Source organism: Augochlora pura, chromosome 8, assembly GCF_028453695.1.
Source record: "Augochlora pura isolate Apur16 chromosome 8, APUR_v2.2.1, whole genome shotgun sequence".
NCBI lineage: Eukaryota > Metazoa > Arthropoda > Insecta > Hymenoptera > Halictidae > Augochlora > Augochlora pura.
Genome location: NC_135779.1, coordinates 6,064,642 through 6,086,194, shown reverse-complemented (window position 1 = coordinate 6,086,194; position 21,553 = coordinate 6,064,642). Strand labels below are relative to the sequence as shown.

General features: G+C 42.8%; 1 protein-coding gene across 7 annotated transcripts in view; it reads right to left on the bottom strand.

Moving 5' to 3' along the window:
• The window catches only part of LOC144474182 (phosphatase and actin regulator 2), a 346,798-nt gene that overhangs the window by 249,088 nt on the left and 76,157 nt on the right, over positions 1–21,553 (bottom strand). The window lies entirely within an intron of this gene.

Below are 21,553 nucleotides of genomic sequence, written 5' to 3'. Positions count from 1 at the left end.
GATTAACCTGGGAAATGGTTAGCAACACGCGAGGTGAGTCACGTTCATTTTCCTCGGCTTATTCATGAGAATAATTCCGACTTACGTAATCGAAGAGGCATTAAATAGTTAACAGACACGGCTAGTTAGCGGAACAACCCGTGTGCCGCGTGATCCTCTCTCGGTTCTCAGAGAAAATTTTTCTGCGGTCGGCGAGAGGAATCGACGTTGTCGCGGAGCACACGCGAACCGAGCTTTAAGCCTTCTGCGGTCGAGCGGCGACTCTAACACGCCGCTAACAATAATTTTTATCAAATTTACATATATTTAAATATATTATATATTTAGAAAAATTCAAAATTCAGCTTTCAAAATTCCAAGCTCTGAAAATACTAAGCTTTAACCCTTTGCACTCGAAGCCATTTTAAGCTCAGATCCAAAATTGCTATTTTGACCAGCTGTAGTACAGTACTTAGTATAATTTGATTCCAAGCTTTCAAAATTCCAAGCTCTAAAAATTTGCGAGCTCTGAAAATTTCAACCTCTAAAAATTACAAGCTCTAAAAATTCCAAGCTCTGAAAATTCCAAGCTCTGAAAAATTGCAAGCTCTGAAAATTCCAAGCTCTAAAAATTGCAAGCTCTGAAAATTCCAAGCTCTAAAAATTGCAAGCCCTGAAAATTCCAAGCTCTGAAAATTCCAAGCTCTGAAAATTCCAAGCTCTAAAAATTGCAAGCTCTGAAAATTCCAAGCTCTAAAAATTGCAAGCCCTGAAAATTCCAAGCTCTGAAAATTCTAAGCTTTAACCCTTTGCACTCGAAACCATTTTAAGCTCAGATCCAAAATTGCTACTTTAACCAGCTGTAGTACAGTACTTAGTATAATTTGCTATAGAAAATTGACTCGTAAAACCTTTAACAAAATTTAATGCTATCAACATTATTTTGTGAATTATTTAACAATTTTCTCTTGCGCTTCAGAGGCGCCACACGACTGCAAATGGTTAAGTACGACCAAGTGCTAATCGTCACAGCAAGAAAGAAGCGGCAGCGCGAGGGGTTAACCCAAGGAGGTTCGGCACGCTAAAGTACGGGGCAAGGGGTTAAAGCGTGATCCGAGCGAGATTCGAAAGAAACGTCGCCGCCCACAAAAATATTCGCCGTTCTCGGCTGGTGCTCTCGGGCCCGCGGCTTTCGCGGATTCTATTTTCGCCCGGGCCGGACACACTTTATCTTGTTCCGTGCTTCCACGCTTCGGTATTTTCGTTTCGTCACGCATTCCCGACGCCTCGAACGGAATCCCCCGTTCTCGCGGGGGCCGAGAAATAATAACGAACGACCCGAGCCCGTTCCGTTCTTTAAGACTCACGATAAAACCTAAACGAAACGTTCCGTGCGCTCCGCGTCCCCTTTATCCTCGCAGAATGACAGTCGAGGATTAGCTAAACCGCGCAGCTCGAATTTTGCTGTTCTTTTTTCGGACGGCGACGATGTGTGATTTTTAGCGATAATTTTTAGCGCGTCGTACTATATCGTGGTCGATTCAAGATATGGAGATAGTTTTTCCTAGTTGGAAAGAATCGCGAAATTAAAGGGCTACGAACTGCGTCTGCGTGTGCCGCGTTTCGACTCTTTGATCGACGGAACAGCGTTAATTTGAACCGACAAAAACACCTCGGGGTAGTGATAAACTTCACTTTTTCGTTTAAATGTTATAATATAGGAACTAGAAAAATTTAAAAAAAATCTTTATTGCTTCACCTAAGGACTAATTTAACATCCACGCATAAATCGCCCAGCTGACGAATTTACATAAATTTATACGATTAAAAAGATATATCTAAAACAAACACACCTCACCATCACTCCAATGGCAGCGACAATAAACAACGAAATGAACATTCCCCTTACCCAAGCTTCCGCTAGACAAAAATCACCTCGCCGCATTCACGGTCGCAAAATCCGCGCGCGGACACATTCTGCACAGTGTTAACATCATACCCCGAGCGTCTGAATTCCACGGTAGCCCGTGTCGAACAACGTCGGCGCCGAATTGAACAACAATGTTCTCAACTTAACGCTCGTGCGGTGGCTCGTTTGTCGCTCGCGGCTCTCCGGAACCGGCACGCGTTTAATCCCCCCCCCCCCCGTTAATCGGCGGCTAGCTGCGAGTTACAAGCGCGCGAATATCGTCGTAGCAAGCTGCAGTCGCAGTCGCAGTCGCAGTCGCAATTGCAGTTGCAGTTGCAGGGAGGCGAGCGCGGCCTCGCCGTAAGGGCGCTCGTTTTCACGGAGCCGTTTATGTGCGCGTGTATGTGTGTCCGGTGGACGCGCGTGCCGCCCAGCGAAGCGGAGGCGTGGATCGTGATGCTATGTAAACGGGTCGGGACTTAAAGGCTGACTCACATGTCCCGTGGAATGTGAACGAGGAAACGAGGCTCCGTCGCCGCGGCCTGGCCAATTTCGGAATTTAAATTGGAGAAAACGAGCGGCCGCGCGGAGATCACGGCGAATTCGAGCAGCTGAAATTGCTTGCACATTGTTGATTGTATGGACAGTTGTTATAAAATACGATCGCGTGATTTTGACTTGGAATGAGTTCGAGACTTTTGTTGTGGATGTTGTTCTTTAATGGGGTTGAGTGAAGAGATTTTCTTGATTTTTTAAAGTGCATTGGTCTATGGTTTGGAACTGTATTTATTGTTAATTGGAGTATGGAAAAATTGGTTAACTGTTTGGTTATATGAAGATTTAGGATAGTTTAGTTTATTATTAATCCTAATTTATTCTGAACTCCATTGTCATTTAAATGAAATTAAACGAAATGAAGTCAATTTAAATAAAATGAAATCAAGTAAAATCAAATTAAATCGAAGAAAATCAATTTAAATCCATTTAAATCAAATAAAATCAAATTAACTCAAATTAAATCAAATTATCTCAAATTAAATCATTTATTACATATATACGATAAAAATTCACTACAATTAAGTTCTCCACTAAAAATGCATCGTAATTAAATTTTACATTAATTTTCTCCTTGCCTAAAAATGACCGCAATCTAAATTATCGTTGACAATCTATAACAATTGAGATTCTATCACACGTGGCACACTAAAATGAAAAAAATAGGTTCTGGAGTTTTCGCAGCTTTACTATGCGTTACACGCGATGACGTACTTCTACAGCTTGTCAATTTTGTTATAACGAGACAGCGAATTTTATAACGAGTCCGCGGATTTTATAACGAGACTGATGGAGTAGCTGCGATTTAAAACAGTGGACGGATGGGAGAGATTGAGGATTATCGATATTCTATTATTTAAGACGAATACCGCTTCTCGCGATTGATTTTATCGACTTACGTCAGTTAGAAACGCGAATTAAAGACTCCAAGAATTGCAGCTTTATTCGCTAAAAATATTTTTATTCGCTAGCAATATTTCATCGGAAGATTGCGCAATGCCGCACGCTATAAAACCATAAGCGAATCTCAAGTCTAATAAACTTATCAATTTTTATGTTTTCAATGAATTTCGACGAGAAATCCAAACGATTTCTCGAGAAAATTATCAGCTGTCGTATAAAAATCGTCGATTTTTCTGCGACTTGAAAATTGCAATTTGCAATTTCGAAAGATCAGCAATTCGCCCGGATCTGCCATGGAAAATCGTCCCTTCGGTTGATGGATCCTCCAGCCGTCTGCGAGCGATCGATCGTTCCGAAGTGGTTAGGGCATTAAGGGAAACGCATCGCTGATGGATAATTTGATTGACTCTCGATCGGGAACGCTCCTTTCCGTATCTCCGCGCCCGTGTCTGTGTGTTAACATAAGTATGTAATTGGAACACGGGAATAGCTTTCCGCGAAGCATCCGAGAGAGGGGAGGGGGGAGAAGAGAATCGCTTGGCAGTCGGCTAAACGTTTCGCTTCGCATTAACGCGTTCCGATCTCTGCTCGATATTACTGTAATCTTCGAACGAAACGTACGCCAGGAGAGAGAGAGAGAGAGAGACTCCTACACGTTCGTTTGCGGCGAGAAGCTGTTACACTTACTTATTTCCCCGTTAAAGTTTCGCCTAGAGATAAAACGAGAAACAGAGCGAGCCACGCGTCGTTATTATTCTTCCACTTAATATCTGGATCGCGAGAACTTCGACAGAAGTCTTCCAGTGAAATTATTCGAGCGAAGTCGTCGACTGAAACCTTCGGGCAGGGACCGTAAATACCGAAGTCGGGCCTTGAACTGAATCTTCAATTTTCATATTTTAGCTGAAGGCGAAAATTATAAATTTGACGGTGATAATAAGACCTCGGTTATTAACCTACGCTTTTTGACAACAGTTAAATCGATGGGACTTTTATGTAGCCAAGACTTCTTTGGTTTTGATAATTAAACTGTTGATCTCTCGGCAAAATAAAAATTGTCTACATTAATAACAAAGGATATAGATTGAATAAAAATTAGCTCTCCTTTTTTTAATAATTATATTAAGTGTTAAATAACTTTAAATCGCTACAATATTCTTGCGATTTTGTTTCTCATTTGCTTCCAATCCCTTGGCTCTGATAACAGAAAAATCAAATTCCATATTAATTTAAAAGTGTCAAGAGTTATGTAACGTCTTAAATCTCTATTTATATCTATAATTAATCCATCTATAATTATTAAACAAATATCCGTCCTTACAATCCGCCTTATTTTAAATAATCGTTGCAGAACAGGGATAGACACGGCTAATCGCAAACTCGCGTCAACGGCGCGTAATCGAGGGCGGCAATAACTCGATCAAAGTCTCATCTCGACACCGGAAGTCATCCTAAGCAACCCGGGCGTGTCAGCCGGCGCATCCGAGAGCCCCGTGGAAAGAAAGCGTATATACCCCGAAAACTTTGGTCCTAACGACCCCGCTTCGCCGCTGTTTGTCATTCATCGTTGTCCCCAGCAGCGCCAAGGTCTCTCTCTCTCACTCTCTCTCTCTCTCTCTCTCGGCCCGTCCCTCATCTTTTTCTTTTCCCCCGTGGCAACTTCTTGTCGGCCACCCCCGCGCGTCGCCTCTTTCCGCACGGCTACTCGGCGCGCGGCTCGAGATGCGTCTCTCCGTCTTGGCACGTTTTCAGGGTTAAAAAAGAAGCGCACCGGCGAGCCGCCACTGGAGAGAGAGAGAGAGAGAGAGAAAGAGAGAGAGAGAGAGAGAGAGAGAGAGAGAGAGAGGAGAGATCCTCTCTCCGGTGTCCTCGACACTCCGCGGCCGCGTTTGCGGTGCCCGGAGCCGAGCGGAGACGAGCCCGCGCGGAAAGAGGCCTCCGCTTCCGCCGGAAGTCGAAACCCGGCCCGCGGCTTTTTCCGATCGGACCTTTGGCCGGCGACCAGCCAATTGCTCGGCGGTATCCACGATTCTCCAATTTTCGCGGCTTTGGCTAACCCCACCCCTCATCTCTCTCTCTCTCTCTCTCTTTCTTTTTCTCTCTACCTCTGCTGGACTCTCGCAATTTCTTTCTTTGCGGACGCATCCACGCCATTAGTCGCCTTCCTCCGATGCTTTTTATACTTTGTCGACTGTGCAACCTTTTTCACTGCCACATCAATTTTGCATTGGAATTTTGTACGATCGCGATTTTTTTCGGAACACATGAAATGGAAATATTAACCCTTTGCGGTCGAATGGCGACTCTCAGGCGGAAAAAGGGTTTCGAGATTCTAGGAAAGGGTATCGAGATACGAGAAAAGGGTTTCGAGATTCTAAGAAAGGGTATCGAGATTCGAGAAAAGGGTTTCGAGATTCTAGGAAAAGGTATCGAGATTCGAGAAAAGGGCTTCGAGATTCTAGGAAAGGGTATCGAGATTCGAGAAAAGGGTTTCGAGATTCTAGGAATGGGTATCGAGATTCGAGAAAAGGGTTTCGATATTCTAGGAAAGGGTATCGAGATTCGAGAAAAGGGTTTCGAGATTCTAGGAAAGGGTTTCGATATTCAAGGAAAGGTGTCCATATTCAAGGAAAGGTTTCGAAATTCTAAGAAGGGGTTCGAGATCCAAGGGGGTCGAATCTCGGGGGTCGAAGCGACGACTCGAACACCGCGTAAAGTATCAATCGTCGTGGAAGACGGCGCAATCGATCCTCCGCAAGATACGATCGCAGACAATGGCATCGCGCGGCGGCCGCACGTATACACCGGCGGCGCGCTAGGGAATTTCGCGAGGCACAATGCGCGACTGACACGGTCGCGTTGAATAACGAGGTCTGCAGATCTCCCTGTAAATGCTTCATTGTCTAAATGGGACGACGCAATACACCATTTCCCATCGGCGACGGTGGAGAGAGGAAGGATGCGAGAGAGAAGCCACCTTTCCGTTTCGACTCGGCCGTGGAACGCTGGGAACGGTAATGGAGTTTGATGCGGCCGATTACCGACGACTGTTGCCGAACAAATGAAATATTTATGTAACAGCGAGACCGTCGCCGTTTCCACGATGCTCGATCAGAGTTACGAGACTTCCATTGATTTCTATTCGAGTATGAATGGATATATTTGGTCGATGATTTTTATCCTAGGATATTTTTGTTAGAATTTAGATAAATATAGGGGATGGTATATCGTGCAATTATGGCACTTCTTTATTATTTCTTATTTGCTTGGTTTCTTAATTTTTATTTAGCTAATTTCGTATTTTTTTATTTAGCTACCTTTTTACTTTTTATTTAGTTAGTTTCTCAGTTTTTATTTTGTTTCGTTCTTTATCGATTTAATACCTTGTGTATTATTTGATATATTATTCTTTACTGTGACATCAATAACCCTTTGACATCAATAAATTAATATTATTCTGAGCTCTTTGGTATTATTGCATTCAACACAGTTTAGCAACATGTCTAGCGACTAAATTAAATTGATAATAAAACCTAAATATACAAATAAAAATCAGAAATTATTAAATAAAGAATTAAACTCTGATCTTCACTTTCTCAGCTGAATGAATAAAATCTGTGAATAAATGTTAACTATTGCAAGCTCGAACTCTGTTAAAATGAAAACGAGTAAATATTTTATTCTTACCTAGTTCCATAAATTAATTAAAGATCAGCAACTCGTGCATACCGCGGTTAAGTGCGCCCGACTTGTTCGCACAGCATTGAATAAACACAGAGCAATCATCTAGACAGCGGGCGTGAATTAAGAACCTTCGAATCTCTCTCTAACTCACTCTCTCTCTCTCTCTCTCTCTCTCTCTCTCTTTTGAAAAAAAACACGTGCTTCCGCGGAGAGGCGCCATTAATCTCGCTAAGGCTGCGAAGACGTGAAAAAGTGAAATTTCCAAGAGCGGTCGCGGCATAAGCAGAGGGCAAAAAACGCGGGAGAAGAGAGGAGCGCGAAGAGCGAATTAACGTGTCGGGCTATTAATCCAGTCGAAACGAAGTGGCGCCAAGAAGAAACAGTAAATCGACGCCAAGAGCTTTCCAGAACGGGACCAAGGTTGGGGACCGTTCCATGGGAGAGAACAGAGTGTGAGAAAATAAAGAGAGAGAGAGAGAGAGAGAGAGAGAAAAATATAGAAGAGAGAGAAAAAATATAGAAGAGAGAGAAAAAATTATAGAAGAGAGAGAAAAAATTATAGAAGAGAGAGAAAAAAATATAGAAGAGAGAGAAAAAAATATAGAATAGAGAGAGAAAATATAGAGGAGAGAGAAAAAATTATAGAAGAGAGAAAAAAGAGAAAAGAGAGACGATAGGGAAGGAGAGAAGAGAGAGATATGCAGTCGGATAAAAATCGTCGTCGAAACTGCATCGAAGCTGTCGAATTGCGCCGATAACGTCATCGAACTTCCGTTTTCCGTCTCGAAAACGGAAGTTGGATGCCGTGAGGTGTTGTTCTAGGTGGGTCCGTAGGAATCGCGAAAGTGTCGCGGGCCTCCTCGGCCGCGTGTAACAGCGGAAACGGTTCTCGTTTCGAGTGCGCCGCCTGCATTTAGAGGCGATGGCGAACAGCAAGCACAAAGGGGTCTGTTGCGCGGACCGGGTGTTCGCTCCTCCGCCTCTTCAACGACGCTCCGGAGAGTGTTTTGCGAGAAAGTAGGTGCGAAACGGAGGCTGCGCCGAGTGAATCGCAACACCCGCCTCGATTTCCTTCCGTCGAAACGGCTCGAGTGAGCCAATTACCGGCGCGTCGACGCCAGCCTACGCTTCGACGACCCGCGAGCGAATAACAAGCGCCGTTGCAGAATCTCTAGGAATTAGGAGTGGAATAGTTGTGGTCGAAAGACGACTTTCTCAACGTTGAAGGTATATGTATTAGAATTATATATATTATATTTATAAATTTAATTCATAAGCTTTATATTTTCTTCCCTTCGCAACGAGTGTTCCTCTGCTCTATCTTTCTCTGTTAAAACCTCGATTGTACTATAATTATGAATATAGTATACACGTCCATATAATAGAACAGCTATTTAATTAATATTTTAAATTTAAGTAATAAATGTCATCCTTAGTAATTTCTATAATAAACGGTTTTGCTATATAATTCGTCTTCGACGGATCAAAATTGTAAACGAAAGTTAAGCAGATGACTCTGATAAACCAAATAACCATCCTACCAATGACTCTCTATGACGTTCCCCTCCATAGAGCACTCTCCGTTTATTACATAAATAAATAAGTAAAACGTCGCCCGGGCGGACAAACACGTCTGAATAAAATACGACGACTTCCGCGGGTGGTTGCACGTCAGAAATTCATCTCGTCACTGTTTACGGTGGGTAAAGGTACCCCGGGGAGCGGCTCTAAAGGGCACCAGGTCCAAAGGGTCGCGCGTTTAGTAGACCCTTGACTATTGTGTCCCGCTGTAAATTTCACGGAGAGCCTATTTATCAGCGGGGGCCGAGACGTTCGAAGTTTCATGCAGCCGCGACGAGAAAATCGAGAAAATCGTGGAGTTTTAATCGGGCGAAGAAACGAGAAAAGAATGATGCTCGGCACACGTGGTCGGACGAGGGTGGAATGGAAAAAGCTAGATTGCAATTTGCATGGAAAGCGGACAAGTTCGCCGGCCGAAGTTCGAGCAAAGGGTATTTAGAAGAGCGCCGCGGCGAGGAAAGCAATCAGGTGGCAAAGGCTCTTCATCGATCAAGAGAAAATACTGTCCCCGCCTCCTCTTTCTCCTCTTTCTCCTCTTTCTCCTCCTCATCCTTTTTCCTCCTCCTCCACCTTCACCCCTCTACCATCCCGCCATCGGTACGCTATCTCCCTCCCGATCGTTGCGACACGCATGGCTACGTGTCTCGAAAGCAGATCTTCCCACGAGGAGGAGCCGCGCCGCGGAACGGAGCCGGGAAACCGGCGGAGAAGCGGAGGAAGCTCGAAGCGGAAAACTTTCGGCGAGGAACGCGCCAACGGAGACAGTCTATCGACGACGATATTTCATTGACAGACCCTCCCTCCACGATCACCTCGGTCTCTTCATCCCCCTTTTCCGGCTAATGAAATCACCTCGTGATATCGACACGGAGAACAGCGGTTCTAAAAGCCGCGCGCGGTGATTCCCGATCGGCTCGATTCATCTTTCATACGGGGCACGCTGTTACAGAGATTGACTTACCCTTTTTTTAGATGAGGGAGGATTCGAGCTACACTGTTGCCATTTGTTCGATATAAATAGTAGCGAGGCAAAATGGAATTCATATTGAATTAAAGAGAAATAAATGTTAGGAATATCTAAGATAGTTTTACTGACTCTAAGAAGTTTGGCGACGTGTGTAGACTATACATTGGCACTACACGGAAACTACATTGGTACTATTTGTTCGATACATATTATATAATAATAGTAGCGAGGCAAAATGGAATTTGTATTGAATTAAAGAGAAATAATTGTTAGGAGTAAGTAAGATTGTTTTACTGACTCTAAAAAATTTAGAGATATCTATAGACTATACATGGCTGAGAAAGTTGTTCAATTTGATTAGAAAATTAATTTTTAAGTTAGTAAATAATGTCGTTCTGATTTTATTAGTACGCATGCTATGAAATTGAATAAAACAGACGAGATAAAGGAAGGAAATAAAATGGAATAAAATTCAATTAATTAAGCTCACACAAAGCACAGTGATTTATGCAATAAACTACCAAACACATTTATTGAACTATTAATACCATCCCTAGCAACTAGAAACTATATATTTCCTTTCCTATCGCCTTCCTTTTTCGGAAAATGTCCTTAACGTCGCCCAGCTTCTCAATTCGATTAAATAAAATTTTTCAACTCGATTAAATAAAATTTTCCAACTCGATTAAATAAAATTGTTCAAAACGCGGCGGTCAAAGCGTTAATAACGAACAATCTGCGCAAGCATCGGGGTCGTGCACACAGTATCAAAGTTGAAAGTTTCAAAGGTGCCCCCCCACCCGAGAGAGTGTCGAGATTTCAGGTGAACGCCGCTCTCAAAAAGCGAGTTCCCGAAAGCTGTTTACCAGTTCTTGCTCGTTAGCGTATGCATCGTTAGCTGAATAAATGACGCGGACTCTAGGGCTGATCGCGGGCCACGTGGTCCCGGGTATCGCCGTGGACCCGTGAAATATTAATTAGAGTTCTCGCCTGCGAAGCGGCTACTTGAAGACGATAGGGCGGATGGGGGGGGTGAAGAGTTGTTGTAAAAGAATCATGAAGAGTTGTCATAAAAGAATCATTGCGAGTTGTCATAAAAGAATGATGACAAGTTGTCATAAAGGAATCATTGCGAGTTGCCATAAAAGAATGATGACAAGTTGTCATAAAAGAATCATCGCGACGCGTCTTCGGGAGGAACTCTCGACTCGCGTAACACGAGCGGAGCGGAGAGAGAGGACGGCCCATCCCCCTACGTGTAATTCTGAAACAACCTCGCGAGAAAGCGGAAGAAGGTCAACGAGGCTCTGCACCGGCGTTAAGAGATCTTTTGTATAAATTTTTGATGACACACATTCGCGGCCTCCTCCCCAGACGGGATGATCCTTAGGCCAGGTGTTTACGGAGCTCGTCGATCGATCTCGTGAATCAGCTACGCTGGCTATTATTGGCTTTGGTGGGACGACTTTTTTTTTGATCGGTTCAACTGTGCGAGACGAGCGCACTCGTCGCGAAGATGCGACGGTGTTTAGACGAGTATACTCGTCCCGCGTAAAAAAGCGAAGATCGCTGGCTATTTGAATTGTAATTTCTGCGAGAAGAAAAACAGGCGCTCGGGATGTTTGGAGTACTTCGAGGACAGAATAAAATGGACGGGTGAGAGGTATGAATAATTTGGGATAAAATACATTTGAGATAAATATACAATGAATAATCTGCTAAGTAAATATTTAGCAGATTATGCTCCTGGAAAATGATAAAAATTGTGGTTTCTCGAATTCAATTGTGACAGAATGAAATGGACAGATAAAAATTGTGAATATAATTTGGAATAAAATAAACTTGAGATAAAAATATAATAAATAATCTCCCAAGTAAATATTTAGAAAACTATCCTATATAAATAAATATTTAGCAGATTACGCTTATTGGAAAATAATGAGAAGTACAGTCTCCCTTCTTCAATTGTGAAAGGGATAACAAAAGATCGAAGAAAGCGACCAGTGAGCGGCGATTTAATTGGCGCGTTTCATAGCCTCGCATCTCATCCCGGTTTCGTCAAATTTTTCTTCTCGGGCAGTCATTAGCCGATCAGAGAGTCATCGAACCAAGAAGACGGCTAGCTTTTTTCGCGAACTTTCCTCTCGCGATTTTCAACGGAACTTCGCCGAAGAAAGTTGTTACGGCGAACGGGGAGAGAGGCGGGGGGGGGAGGGTGTGACGCTTGAAATTTTTGCTGACGAGCTAACGAAGCAATTAAATAGAACGCGAAACCTCGACGTTAATTTTCCGTTCGCCGCGGGAAATCGGCGATCGATTGCTCTCGGCGCTCGAGATAACGCCAGGGGAAACTTGTTATCGTGCCGTCGGCCACCGTAAACGAAAACGAACGATTCCGTACGCGTTAGCGGCTATCACTTATTACCATCGATCGCGTTAGTATAATTGTAAAATAATAAAGTCGGTTATGTCAGGTTATTTCGCTTTCTTGGTAGAAGTGCGAATCAATTTTTAATTTGTGATATTGGTAACATTTGTAACATTTCTTATGAAATATATAATACGAAAGTAGTCAGAACTGCGTCGACTTTTTAATAATAATCATTATTAAATAATAATGATTTTTATTATCATGATTTAATAATAATCATCGAAAAGAGAAAGCTCGTCGAAGGGAAAGAGTTTTATCTAGTACGTCTGAGTATGTTAACAAAGAACAATTTTAATCGCATAAACTTGAATAAACTCGAAACTGTGATTCATCTTTTATGCATGCGGTTCTGCCGCCGAGGGAATCCGGTGATGTAAATTCCCTTTTGACAATCAAGCGACGGCATTTTCGAAACGAACTCACCGTTCTGGAATGACGCACGTAGATGCAAAATATTTCCAAAATAGATGCCGAACTCCGAAAGCTTCTGAAATTTGCGACTGATATATAAATCCTTTCAGCGTCGAACAATGCTGTATCCCCGATGGCAAAACTTGAAAATATATTGTTTCTCAAAATACTTTTCTGTGATAAAAGAAAATTTCCTTTTTCCCCTTCGGTTCGAATTTTCGTCGAGTTTTCATCGAGTTTTCGTCGCACTACACATTCGCGCCTTTTGCCTATAGTAAAATACATCGGAATAATTATCGATAAAATTGTCAGAACACAAATAGGTGTTACAAACGCAACATTTCTAAGCGCCTATAGACGGTCAAAGTAGCCTAGGAATGTAATCAAGGTCTACAAAACAATTGTAATTCCTTTCGGAAGAAATTGATTAAACTATATCAATCATGTGCATTTAGTATACGCGACTTTTTTAGTCGCCAGTGAGAGGGTCATCAAGACGCGCCGAATTCCCGCTGAAGAGGCGACTCTAATTCCGCCACGCGTATTTCCGAGGCGGCGACGTTTATCAAAAAAGCTAGCCGGGAGATAGAAGAGTCGGCGTTGAAAAATCGCGTCCACTTTGAATCCGGCAGCCGCGCGAATTTAATGTCACGCAAAAATATCCGGCGCTCACGACCCACCCCTCTCGCTCTCTCTATTTTTCTCTCTCTGTTTCTCTCGCTCTCTCTATTTTTCTCTCTCTGTTTCTCTCGCTCTCTCTATTTTTCTCTCTCTCTCTATTTTTCTCTCTCTCTCTCTCTCTCTCTCTATTTTTATCTCTCTCTCTCTCTATTTTTCTCTCTCTCTCTCTGTTTCTCTCACTCTCTCTATTTTTCTCTCTCTGTTTCTCTCGCTCTCTCTATTTTTCTCTCTCTCTGTTTCTCTCGTTCTCTCTATTTTTCTCTCTCTCTCTCTCTCTATTTTGCCCTCTCTATTTTTCGCTCTCTCTTTATTACATCTTGCTCTCTCTCTTTTTCCCTCTTTCTCTCTCCCTCCCTCTCTCTCACTCTTTATTACATCTTTCTCTCTCTCTCAGGCGGTGCTCGTTTTATCTTCGCTCCGCGCGGCGAAGCTCCTTCGACGCGGATGGAACCGTTACCTTACTCAAACCGGACAGGAGAAGGGCAGGTGGCCGGCCCGCGGACGGCAGGTGAGTGGGCAGACTGACAAGATATACGGGTAACCTTCCGATAAACGCGGACGTCTGATCCCCCTGGACACCGTGGGCAGTAATCGTGTTGACATTGCGGCGCGCGAGCGCGATCTTGCCCGATCCGAGGAAAACGCGCCGCCGGAGACTTCGTCCAGGCTGATAAAACCGACACACGTGGTCCCTCTCTCTCTCTCTCGGGCGCCGGCAACCTAAACCCGATTATTCGTTAAACGCCGCCGGGATCAGATTAGCCGAGATTAGACAACGGAGATTTCGAGGAGCGTGCCGAGGGATCCGGCTAAATGCTCGCCAAACACGCCGTGTACTCGCGAATTATCTTCGACCCTCGACAAGCGCCAACGTTTTCGTATCGAGCCTATCGACCACTGTGTTGACAGAACGTTTGATAAAATACTTGACAAAATAGTAGCACGTGATGTCTCTGCTTTGGTATTTAATCGATTGATTTTAGTGAATATTTGGTTTATTGAAATCGCTGTAGGAATTGCGTTCTTCTATGATTCAGAGCTGGTGGATTTGTTTAACCCTTAAATTAAAAACTCTAATTGTTGTACTGATAGTCGAAGTGTATAGAAATCTAAAAATTATTCTGAAAGTCGAAGTGCATAGAAATCTAAGAAATTATTCTGAAAGTCGAACTGCAAAGAAATCTAGAAATTATTTTGAAAGTCGAACTGCAAAGAAGTCTAAAAATTATTCTGAAAGTCGAAGTCTAAAAATTATTCCGAGTCAAAGTATTGAATCTCATAACTTGGCCATATCTTTACTAAAAAGTGAACATTTTGATGGTCGAATTATTGCCATTTTGCAAATCAGTGCTTGATCGAGTGACTGGCAATATTATAAGCATTGTAACACAATATTTAACAAAATAAATTACGATTAAAAATTCTTCACATTTTAGAAAGTGATACTTTAAAAAAATGTATATTACTAAATATTGTAAAATTTGAAGAACGAGAACTATCTGTTTACTTCGTAGCATTCAGTGTCAACTGCTAACTAACACGCTCCACTCGCAGCTATCATACGTTGCCGCAAGCGCGCCGCAGCGAAAGGGTTAAACCGTCGCAATGACCCAGAGCAGGGACAGTTCCAGGACCCGCGGAGCAGTATTTCCTTCCGACCGAACTATTCCGAGGAATATGTTCGCGCAGCGTAACACAGTAACGACCATCCGCGAGGCATAGCCAAAGGTTCCTCTCGTCCACCTAATTCGAGGGCGATAACGTTTCTCGTAAAGTTGGAGAGGTCCAGCGAAATATCGTCGACGGGTCCGCGGTGCAGCGCGCCAGTGTCCCCCCCAAATTGCGAATCGAACCGACTTCGGAACGAGCCGCTCTCCTGGCAGTGATTCGGGGTACCGAGGCGCCCCGTGTCTATTTTCCCGGTGGAAGTACGCCAAGAACGACTCGACACACTTCGTCAGGCCGCATTTCCGCGTAGGAATTCAACGAGGCGGCAGGCAAGGGGGGAGGGGGGGGAGGGGACAGGGCGCGCGCGTAGGAGAGGACCCGAGATCGGGGTGACATCATCGGACACGTTCATCGGAGCGGATACGAGACGCGAAACGGTTCTCTGCTGAACTTGCGGCGACGCTTTGCGATCGTAGCAAATCGTAGTTTATCGTAGTTTAGGAATTTTGCGATCGTAGCGACGATTCGGCCGATTCATTTTCTGCGAAACTCTTCTCGCTAGGCGGCGACGCGTTTCCGCGAAGCGGAGTGGGAATAAGACGATGCGAGTTGCGGCAACTGCGACGATTCTGAGGATTCTCGTCGAGTATGATTGGAAATTTTTGGTAAAGATTGCAAGTGGCATCAGCTCTTAACCCCTTGAGCTATAATGACGAAACAATTTTTCCTAAATCGAAATCAAATCGAATTCTTTTGTTATCAACGTTTGTAAACGGAAGTAATAAAGACAATATAGCGAACAAGAATTATTTGGTTCTATTAAGATAAATATTCAGGACAAATAAGTGCTAATTAACGCAGCTTGAAAAGAGTCGCAAGGGGTTAAAGTGGTTAAAATATGAGAAGGACTATGGCAACGATTTTTATTAAATACGAATTTATTTTCGAACGATTTGGATCGGCGTTATTTTTATTAAAGAATGAATAGTTTAATGGTCGAATATAATGCCATTTTAAAAATCAATTTTTACCCATACATATCAGATTATTTTTGATTTTATTTTCGACCGATTTGAATCGGCCATATTTTAATTAAAAATATCAACATTTTAATTATTGCCTATTATTGCCATTTAGCAAATCAATTTTTACCTATATTTATCCGATTATTTCTGATTGCAATTGATCATCGAAAACCTTCGCAAAGAACCACTATATAAAAATATTACACTATATAAACATATTATCGAGCTACAGAAAAATTGGAAGCATAATCTTCCAAATACTATCTTGTCTACTATCTTCTATACACTCCGCAAGAGGCACACATCTATTCTGAATATAAATCGTTTCCATATGCAACGTACCCAAATCCATCGAATTTACCAAAAACCACCATCTATACAAGAATTCGCTACTTTAATCAAAGTATCCTAAACCGCGTCCCACGGAACGCGCTCGCCTCAATGAGAAGCGAATCCGAGATCAATGAAATCGGCCGCGTCCATTGTTGGAGCTCGGCGAAGTGTCCGAAAGGATTTTCGCCGGCTAATTCTGGCGCGTCGGGTCTCCCGGCTACAGAGAGACGGTTTTCCGCCGTTGTTTTTCGAGCGACGGAGCGCGCGCGCATAATTTCGTCTATGTTCCGAGAAACCGTCGGTTTCTCACGAAAGGGTGTAGAGAACGTCGTGGGCCGCGCGTGCCGCGGCTAAATCGCGTTCGCGGAAACGTGGGGGCCGCGTAGATCCGGTGTTCCGTTGAAAGGACCGGCTGCCAAAAATGCGACAGCGAGAGTGGTCCTAGCGCGGACACGCGTCCGAACGTCTATTCGCAGCGATTGCATTTCACCGGCGAGCTTTATCGCCGTATCGGCTCCGCCAATCGCCGCTCTAAAATTACTCGCGGTCGACGAGTACTGTGTTATAGGTGCGAAGATATAGTCTTGCAATTTTTTGCAATTTTTCCTTGCCATTTTTGCTATTTTTACTTGGAATTTTTGCAATCTTTACTTGAAATCTTTGCAATTTTTACTGGGAATTTTTACAATTTTTACTTGAAATTTTTGCAATCTTCACTTGCAATTTTTACAACTTTTACTTGGAATTTTTATTTGGAATTCTTGCAATTTTCACTTGAAATTTTTACAATTTTCACTTGCTATTTTTGCAATTTCTGCTATTTTTGCAATTTCTGCAATTTTTACTTGCAATTATTCTCCCTATTATTCTTACCATTATTACCACAATTATCCACGCCATTTTTATTTCAATCGCAACCACGATTCACCATCGCGTCCATCGCATCACGTTTTAACAAACATCCCGGAGCAAACAACAACAACGTAATTAATTTCTCGACCGTCGCGTTAACAAGAATGAAAATCACCGTCACGTTTCGCCGCACAATTGAAACATAAATGTTCTCATACTCGTCAACGCTCCGGCGGTCTTCAAAAAGTTAATCACTCTGTTACGAATTTAACCATACGGCGTGCCATGACGGACCATGTTATATTAATAAAACTAAACTGAGCTGAAAAAGCAGGCGATATGTCCACTCCAGAGAAGAGCCAGGTTATCGTATTTTTTTGGGGGGCGACGCTGCGGCAATGTCGAAAGGCGAGAGAAAAAGCGGCATAATTTAATTGGCGGATTAACGAGGCAGCGACGGCGTAAGTGGTGTTATTAAATCTGTTGTCGCAGGTAATTCTTTATGGTTGAAAGAGAGTAGAAAAATGGGGAAACGAGTGCATGATGCAGAAGCGAACAGGCGTTGCGAGCCGCTTTCTCGAAATCGATGCAGGCTCCCTTTGTCGCTGTAATTTTGAAACAACGAGGTGCTGGATTGGAAATATTAACCCTTTGCGCTCGAGTGGTGACTGTGAAACACTACTAAATCCTTCTACCGCGTCTCAAATTTTATATAAAGTTTTTTTATACAAAGTTTCCATTTAAAAAATTATTTCATAGTGAAACTATTGACGCGAGTAATGAAAATCGATTTCGCACGCATAAAAGTGCACCTTGTTACATAAAATAGAAATACTGTAAACCGGAAATTTTATTTCAGATTTCCGGTTCAAATAACATCGACTGCAAAGGGTTAATATCCATGCCTATCCACAGAATTAATAAGAATGGAGGCGCTCGCTGCCTTTAATTCGCTGCCATTAGTCTCACGTGAACGCGATTGCATTCCTCGGTTTCGACGGTTTTTGTTCCGACCGGCTACTTTCACTCGGCTAACTCCCCGGCTGTTAGACAGTCGGAGAACAATGCGGGATTCCGCGAAACTTGTCGCGTTCGGTTCTGCAATTAAACGCGGGGACACGTGCGCGAAAGGAAAATCGCAGCTTTCGATTTCGACGGACTTTTCCAGGGCGGAGCGTCGAGTACGATAAAACGATGAATATGGTCGATGAAGTATCGAGTATGGTTGATAAAATATCGAGTATGATAAAGTATCGTATAAGCTAGGTGAAGTATCCGTATATCCTTGATAAAGTATCGAGTATGCTAAATAAAGTATCGAGTATGCTTAATAAAGTCTCGAGTATGCTTGATAAAGTATCGTCGAACTATTAGGTTGGTGCATATGAAATATCGGATTTTTGTTTATATACTCAATATAAAGTATTCAAGGCATATTTTGCTATACTACTTTATATACTCAATATAAAGTATTCAAGGCATATTTTGCTATACTACTTTATATACTCAATGTAAACTATCAAAAGCATATTTTGATTAAATCAACCGCTTCTGAACAAAGATATACAGTTTTATATATTCATTTAAACATCCGAAATTTCATATGCACCAACCTGATACAATCACGGCAGTTGTTGCACAAAACAGAGACGCGCTGTTACTCGTTTCCAAGTTTAGCAATTACCGGCGCTGTTCCACTTCGATACTGCTTTCGTTTCAATGTTTGATTACCGATTAACTTCGCTGTGCCGCGAGACTCCGTGCAAGTACAATTTTCTTGCCTAATTAGCAATGATACGGCGAACACGTTATCTCGAGATCTGCGCGATCGATTGACCTCAAACTTGGCGCCGACTTCCAGTGCCTCTCCTCCTCGGTTATAGTCGGTGTCACGGCGGAGTTCGAACAAGTTTTTGTTCTAGTTTCGCAGACGGCGAATCGGAGAAGATAAAGTAAAAAAAGGTGGGCGAAATGAAAATTGAAAAAGTTGGTGAGGAAGATCGATGGAGCGAATAACGGTTGTTTACGGTTTAACGAAAATTCTTGGTGTCGGAGCACGTGCGCGAGACGTGCCGTTTTTTGCGTGCTTTTCGCACGCGTTTGAATTATTGTAGGAAGATGAGTTTTTGTAAGTTTTAGGCGTGGAGGCTCGTGAATAACGTTGGAGATGGAGAAATGCAAAATAGTAAAAGATTTGATTGATTCGTTTTAATTTAAACTGTGTTGCGTTAAAAATTTATATAAACTGTTGAAACATGGGAAAAATGTATAGGAAACAGCCATAGTAAAATATAGCGTAGTTATGCGATAAAAAAGTCATAAAGTTAGCTTGGTACGCCCAATATTCTTCGGAGAAAGTACATCGTTACTTTGGATACCCTAACACCGCTGCACTAGATTGTCAATAAAAACCTCCACTTTGATTTTTCCGGCGCCAACAAATTTCTAGACATTGTTGGAACACGAATATAAAATACAGAAAAGAGTGATGCTAAAAAGGTATCATAATCCCATGACAAAAAATTCATGAAGCTAGCCATAGGCTTCATTTTGCAGTAAAATGCTCTTTCTGCATCCTTTTACATGATTGCACTTGATTATTTGCAACAGGCCCAATCGTGATCTTTCCTATATCAAAAAATTTCTATGGATAGTTGAAACGTACATAAAAAGGTACAAAAATAAGCGATCTGAAAAAATTTCACAGTTTCGCGTCAAAAAATTCATAAAGTTAGTCTATTGTTGTACTCTAGAATAGAAAGTCATCTTTGGATCCTCTGCCACGACTGTGCTTGATTATTTGCAACAGGCCCGATTGTGATTTTTTTTCTCTATACAAAAATTTCTACACTTCCTTGAAACATTACTAAAAAAGTACAAAAATAAGCGACCCCAAAAATGTTCATAATTCCCCTCCAAAAAAATTGATAAAGTTATTCTACGCTATCGTTCGGTAATAAAACGTTTCTCCGTATTCTCTCTCCCGACCGCGCTCGATTGCCCGTAACAGGCCCAATTTGTGCATCCCCCCCTACGGTCCAAAGAATTCCCGAGTCAGTTGAAAGGTGAATAGAGCCGCGCAGAAAACAGCGACAATGAAAGAGAGCTCCGCGCGCGGTGTCCCAGTAAAAAAAGTCGCTCGGCGTCGGCCGTCTGAACGTTCTGGTTCCGGGTTGAAGTAGCCTCTCGCCGTTTCCGGGTGTATCTCGGGTGCATAACATTTCGGAGTCCCTCGGCGGGTATCGTCGCGCGGGCGCGGGCGCGGGTACAATAGAAGGTGTTGAACGCCGGAACTGAAAGGTTCCACGACCGCGAGATTACATCCAGTTCGCTGACCCTATACACAACGAGAGCGTATCGATCACGGACAAGCCACTCCTAGGCCGCGGCGCTCTAAAGCGTGTTTATCTCCGGTTGCGGAACCGACGCCGCGGCATCGACAGTTCAATTATGCCGGAGCGCCGGGCCCCTATACTCACACACACGCGCATGTACGCATTAATGTACGTTCTCTTAAAAACGCCGATTTCGAAATGGAACGCGGGAACGCTGAATGCCCTTAGAAGTGATTGACTCTGTCGCGACGAAACTACGCGATATTTCCACTCGCTCGAACAGAAATGGGTCACAGGCATTGTTCTTAAAGCCAGACCGGGAACTGTTATTCCATACCGGAGAGAGAGAGAGAGAGGGGAAAAAAGAAGAAGCTATGCTATACTCGTTCTTTTTTTCGAGTACAGCACGCGTTTCCCTTTTATTTCCTTATTTCCCTTATTTCTCAGCAGCGTCGGTGGTTCTTTTGCCACTTGGAAATATCTGCGCGATCTCGTCGGCGCCGTACTTTCGATTTTACTTCGGGCATTCGAGCGAGAATCAAAACGAGACGGTGGTAATAACGTCGAGAGAAAGAGATTACCTTGGGATCGGCGAAAACGACGTTTTTTCAACCCCGTTTTCAAGGATCAATGGTTAGGCGACTATTAAATCTTGCGAACAGTGTCCAATTTAGCCGCTCGTAAAGGAAAGCAAACGCGCAGCGCACCGCCAGTGGACGATCATCCTGTTATACCCAGGGCACTCCGTAATTTCGCTAATACCCTTTTTGACAAAATGGATTCATCCTCGGGACCCGTTTCAATCGTTGGAACGCCGAGCCACGGCTTTCTAACTAATTGAGTCGTTTGGCTCTGTTTTTAATTCCTGGTGCCACTTGGCGAGAGGAACTTTTTCCAGGATGCGCGTCGGATGAGGACGGTCGCGTGGGGAGTCACCACGCGGGATAAGATAATGTTGTTAATTAAGTCGATGTAATGTGAGGAAACAATCGTGTCGTCATTAAAAACTGTATAATATGGATATAAAATAAAATATAATACAAAATAAAATATAATATACTATATAACATTGTGAATAGTGTAAACTATGAATAAAATAATAAATAGCCTAGACTATGAATAAAATACTAAATAACCCAGACTACGAATAAAATAATAAATAATTGTAAACTATGATTAATATACTAAATAGCCTAGACTATGACTAAAACAGTAAAAAGCGTAGGCTACGAATAAAAA